This window comes from Meriones unguiculatus, chromosome 9 (assembly GCF_030254825.1).
Source record: "Meriones unguiculatus strain TT.TT164.6M chromosome 9, Bangor_MerUng_6.1, whole genome shotgun sequence".
Classification (NCBI taxonomy): Eukaryota; Metazoa; Chordata; class Mammalia; order Rodentia; family Muridae; genus Meriones; species Meriones unguiculatus.
The window spans coordinates 63,413,561-63,419,560 of NC_083357.1; the positions used below are offsets into that span (position 1 = coordinate 63,413,561).

Here is a 6,000-nt window from a genome sequence, read left to right on the forward strand (position 1 = left end):
CCAGGTACCTTGTAAGAGTCCTGGTCCCTTTAGCACTGGGCAAAAGGAAAAGCTGGAAAGACCCAGAACCCAGAGAGGTGCCCACCAGTAAGCCCACCGAAGTCTGTCTGGAGGATCTATCTCTCAGACACTGAACTCTACACGGTATCAATCTGCCCATTGCATCTAGGTAGAAATGCATGAAAATGTGCAGCCTGGAGTCTGCTCTCCCAATCAAACTGTCATCGTGAGTAATAATTATACCTTGAGAAACAGCAGAGTGACTCAAAAGGCTGCCCCTTCCCCCCCCCCCCACCCCCTCACACAGCTCAGAGCTCTGCACGCTATAGCAAGGCCTAGAAAGAAGAGCCACCACGTTCTGCTGCCTACACTGTTACATGGGCCTTCAAGCTCCAGAGCCTGATGGGTATCAGTGGACACCATGTTTTCTAGCGCAGAGCATGCTGGATTGGGAGTAGGGCGGCTGAAGTAAAAACTGTTGGGTGCCTGTCTCGGGCATCTCTGAGGTGTCAGCTGGGGAACCTTCTTCTTCTTAGGTCAGAGGTGGTCTGTGACTTCAGGAATAGAGAAGACTGAGGTGGAATTCCTTGGTAGAGTCAGACTGCCTGCCATTTGTGAGACCCTGAGTTTCCTCCCCAATACCAGAAAAAAAGAAATAATTTCCTGGGCACGGCAGTACGTTTCTGAAATCTCAGCACTCAGAAGGCTGGGGAGGAGGGCAATGGGGGTGTTATTTGAGGCTAAGATGGGCTGCTTAGCATAATCCCTACCTCAAAAAACTTAAACAGAACAAAAGCAAGCAGGAGGCGATAAAATGTTTGCACTGGGAAGACTTAAACAGGCCTATCCCTGGGACTTGCTAGGTAGCCACTGGCCAAGCAGAACCTAAATGGTAAGAGATCCTGAGGTTATTGGTGTTGTCAGCTCACAGAATCTAGAGTGTGGGATTCCTGTGGAGGACTGTCTTGATGGCACTAACTGAGGTGGGAAGGCCTCCCTGTGGGAGGCACCATTTACTGACTGAAGATATAATGGGGTCAGCGTCCTCAAGCTCCCCTTGCCTTGACTTCCCTGCCATGACTGACAGTGCTTTCTCCCTTAAGTTGCTTTTGTCAGAGGATTTTATCACAGCAACAGGGAAAGAAACGAAGACGGACACATCTGCAAAGTCAAGGTGGATGGCATTCTGGGAAATAATGCCTGAGGCTGACCTCTGGCCTAAGCCATGCATGCACAAAACCTCCCTCCCGGGATGTTGATATTGAAATGATAGTCTGTCCTTCTTGATGCCATAGCCCCGGTGCTCTGGAGGCCTGGCTTCTCCAGCAGACAGCCAGTGCTCTGACATTCACAGGGGCATCCAGCACAGCATGGGAGTCAGAATGGACGCTCTCTATCCTGCTATGGGTAATGGCTGCTCTCGTCTCTGTTTTATCTGTGTCCTGGCTAATGCAGATGAACTCAGCTCACCCTCAAAAGCCCTGCTACCACCCACATCTTACAGATAAAGAGGCCACTGATAAATGACCTTCCGAAGGTCCATAGAAGGTCCAGTTGGAGTCACTATTATTCTGGCCTCCTGACCATTCAACTGCTTTTATATAAGTTGGGTGTTAGTGCTACCAGGCTCCCACTGTTTCTCCCTTGGCTTGGGACCAGCCTGAAAGATATGAGAATCATATGACTATCAAACTCCCTCTCCCCCCTTGTTTGGGCTCCCAAACCATCCCAGCTGTGCCTCTCTGGTCTGACTGCCTTTTGATTAAATATCTGAAGTTCTCATTCTCCTGACAGGCTAGGTACTCTGAGATGAGTAGATCCTGGGCTGTGAGAAAACTAGAGACTGAGGACCCCACTCATGAGGGCCCGCCTCAGGGGAGCCTCTGTCCCTTCCCCTCTCTTCTCTAGCAGTTGTACTTGTCTCAGCAGTGTTTGGCCACATGGAACTACCGTCACCTCCATGTGGAGTAAGGGCTGGACTTAGAGCTCTCCCGGGTCTGTGAGGGGAAGGGCTAGGCAGCACAGACAAGGGTGATTTCTATCCCTGAAGAATGGTGGGGCTGCAATGGTGCTCACGAGAGCTCATTTCCTAAACGCCTGAGTTGGGCATGCCAACTCTAGGATGAACTGAATATTGCATATGTCCCAGTTAGAATTATGGGGGAACAATGACTTGTAACATTGCTTTGCACCGCATCCCTGCATCCACGTTCTCTGCGTGTGGAATGCTTATTTCCCAGGAAACCCTGAAGGGCTTGAAAAGCCACATTCAGGGAGTGGCTAGGCTAATCCAGGGACACACCTGGCTTTTCTGCAGATCTTAGGACATGCAAACATAAACAGCACAGCATTTGAATGTTTCATTGACAGGATATCTCTAATTATTTCTATCTCGAATGGCACCCTAAGGGACTGGGGACAGAGAAACACCTCCACCCTCTCTCTCTCTCTCTCTCTCTCTCTCTCTCTCTCTCTCTCTTTAACTCAACTCCCCCCACCCCCAAACTCTCCTTCGAGGAGGTCTCTTAACTCCTTAGGAATGTTCTCATTAACGTTAGGAAGGATTTCACAAGGTGCCCTTCCTTCTAGCCCCAGCTCGAGTTTTCTAATAAGGAACTTACTATAAAACGAAGGCTAATGAAAACCCAATTCTCTGGCACATTTGTGGGTGTTCTGTGCAGAGTGTCTTTTCATCCATTCACATTTCTCTTCCGTTCATTAGAGTTGGAGCCACTCCTCTCTTCCCACCTGCCACCCTCCAGAAAGAGAGCTGCTGGTCTCCTCTGCCTTTGCAGCAGGCTAGTGGATGGGTTAGGAACCCCGAGGAAAGAGCTTCGCCTCACCCCCACTCCCACTTCTGTCCAGAAGCTAACTTTTCTCACTAGAAACAGGAATCAACCAACTCAGGTCCCCGGAGACCTCTAGGCATTCTATAACGGCAAACAGAAAAGGAGGCACCCCAAGCATTTTGTGGATGCTCTTTTGGTCACTGTGAATGTGTTATTTAAAGGTAATATGTAGCACCCAAGTGTGGATTTTCATGTATTGCCAGAGACTTTCATACCTTATACCCTAAACCTAGACAAACAGAGAATCCAACAGCTTTACATAGGTTGGATTCTAGGACCATTGGTCCAGTTTCCTTCCAAGGTACCACCAAATAGCCTAGCTGCTTTTACAAATTTTAAACCCTCCCTTGGCTGTGCAGATGAATAAATTGACAGGGGAACTGATTTTTTTTTTCTGAATAGTAATATCATGACCAATCATGAAATGAGCTACCAACCATTTCTATCAGGACTTGTCACAAAATAAATATGCGTTAAGCATGTTGTCAGAGCGCTGAGTTTGAGTTAATTCTCAGTCTAGACTTCTCAGAAGAGCACCAACCTCCACATCCCAGACAGTCTGAGGACACCCAGCTAAGTTTCAGATAAACTGTGAGTAATGCCTGAGTGTTGGGTATATCCCAAATACTGCATGAAACATGCTTACGATGAGAACAAAATCTTCGACAAACTTGCTCATTTAAAATTCAAATTTGAATGCCCCGTGTTTTCATTTGCTAAATCTGGCACCTCCACCCTGGAGGCACGCTGGGAAGTTTCAAGCAGCTCAAGGTTCCAAGCTTTGCTCCCAGAGGAGTTGCCATGGCAGCCTGAGAACGCCTTCCCAGGCCTTGGGGATCCTCCTCCACTTAAGGTGACAGCTCCCCTTCAACTCTGCACTCTAGGCTCCCAGCAAGCCTGGCTTCTCGGATACTTTTGAGTGCCCACTATCTTCTTTTGCTGCTCTTAGCTTTGGGTTTGTACTTCCTGGGCTCTGGCCTCTTGGTTGGTTGATCCCTATTGATCCTCAGTTCTCACAGCTGCTTTGGCCAGAGAGATTCATGATCTGTCCCTGACCAGCCCTGCGCACCCTCTGGCACTGTATTGGTGGAACTCTGCTTCTTCCCACGGCAGCCCCGCCCCTCCTGGCTCGGCCCTGGCCAGCTGGACTCACAGGCTCCTCCAAGCCTCCCCTCACCAAGAAGCAGCACCTGGATACAGGTAGGAAGCTGGTAAGTGAGTGGAAGGAAGCAGACTGTCCTGCCAAAGTTAGGTCTTTCTTACCAGTGTGACTCCTTCCTCCCCCCTTATTGTCGTGAGTCACTTTTTTTTTCCTGCTCTACATCTTTCTTGCACCTCTGCCCCCCACCCACAGCAGTTGTGAAAGACAAGGGCTTACTAACCTGAGCATATAGGGGCTGCCTGGCACCCCCACCCTCAGCGGTCTCCAGACCGGCTCAAGCTCTGTTCCTGTCCTTCTGCAAAGCCACCCTCCAACCCCCGGGGTTCCAGCTTGGTTCCTTCAAGGAGCCCAGCTGAATCTTGCTTCCAGTTTGGGAGATGCCATTATCATATGGCTGAGGGTGAGGGCAGGTGGCAGGGCTTGGTGGGCCTCAGAACATCACCCATATGCTCACTCTTCACCCACCCAAAGCTTTGCCCACGCACAGCCTGGCAGCAGGAACAGCAGCCCAGAACTTAACCCTTGAGTGGCACGGCGAAAGCAGCTTCAGAATGAGCCAGGGTGGCTGGTGTGAACTTTAGAACTTCAACACACACACACACACACACACACACACACACACACACACACACACACACGCTTGCGCACACACGCACACGAGTTATGGTATGGTTCCTCTTGGAGAACCCCCGCTTGTCTTAAAGCTCCGGGTTGGGGTGGGGGGAAGTCCCAGAGGCTGGAGATAGGGGTGGTGCAGGTGTGGGGATGTAGCCACCTGGGGTGACGAAGGGCACTGAGAAGAGTTCTTAGTGCCTGGGCAGACGTCTGCGCTAGGAAGTTGGGTTCTGAATCCCCCCCCCGGTTGAGTTTGGGGTTCCCAAATCCAGCCTTTAGAGACCAGCAGCTTCGCTGAGCCTTCTTCAACCGTGCCCCTACCTTCCCCTGTCTGAATAAGCTAACTGGACAAAACGGGGGAAACACCCTTTAGTCTCAAAAGAACTCCAAAAATAGATCCCTTCTCCCCCAGCTCAGGGCGGCAAGCTAGCAGCGGTGAGCGCACCTGCTCCGCGACTTTCAGGGTCCCTGGCTCCCTTTCCAGGAATTCCAGCCGGGTCCAGGTTCCCCGAAGGACCCAAACTGTAGCCCACCCCCACCCCCCACACGCCCTCCAGCCTCCCATCTAAGTCGAGCGTTCGACTGTCCCGGACCCCGGCGAGGGGAAGCGACACGCAGGACTCACCCTCGGGCGATGCGCTGACTAGGGCCAGGGCTCCGGGCTGGGCCAGGTGAGAGCGGCCGCCAGGTAGGACGCGAGGCTCTGCCCGCAGAGGGCTGAGTAAGAGGCTGACAGGTTGTTTCCCCCCTCCTCCTCTCGGTCGTTAACCACACCCCTGCTGCTCTCCTCCCTACTTCCTTAAAGGGTGGGGTGTGCTGTCTGTGTGTGTGCCGGAGCCAGCCTCTTACCATAAACTCTGAAATAGACGCCGCCTGCAATTCCTGGAGCTGCCCGCTGACCCGGGGGACAGCGCTGCCTGAGGGCCCCACGGAGGGTCCTTGGGTTGACCCCCCACCCCAATTCCTACCACCCCTGCCTTCTCCTTCCGGGCACCCCTCTCGGCAGCCTTTGGGCGCCAGACCTGTCTCATGTTCTCAGCAGTGGCCCAGTGGACCCAGAGCTTGAGGTGTCCCCCACCACCACCAGGGCAGAGGAATATTAGGGACACCGATATGACTGGTACAAGTTCACAAGGTCGGAAAGACTTAGGACTGTCTTTCTGAGCCCAGACAGGACCAGAGCACACCTCAAGAATAGTCCAGGAAGGGGCTGAACAGTGTCCAGCCTGGGTTTCATCCCCAGAACCAAAGGCATACGACAGAGTGCAGCGGTGGATCTCTGTAATTAGGATAAGAAGATTGGGAGGGAAGGAGAGATGGGGCTACGACCGGGATGTAAACTGAATTAAAAAAAAAAAAAGTTCTATATTATCC

At 51.8% G+C, this 6,000-nt stretch overlaps 1 protein-coding gene across 3 annotated transcripts in view; it reads right to left on the bottom strand.

Moving 5' to 3' along the window:
* The window catches only part of Ptk2b (protein tyrosine kinase 2 beta), a 119,239-nt gene extending 113,831 nt beyond the window's left edge, over positions 1–5,408 (bottom strand). For 2 of the 3 annotated variants that reach the window (XM_021654606.2, XM_021654559.2), the window contains exon 1: positions 5,252–5,408. The gene's annotated coding sequence lies outside the window, so the exon portion shown is untranslated. The remainder of the gene's footprint in view (positions 1–5,251) is intronic. The other variant, XM_021654565.2, reaches the window with a different exon arrangement.
* Between the last annotated feature and the right edge of the window lie 592 nt (positions 5,409–6,000).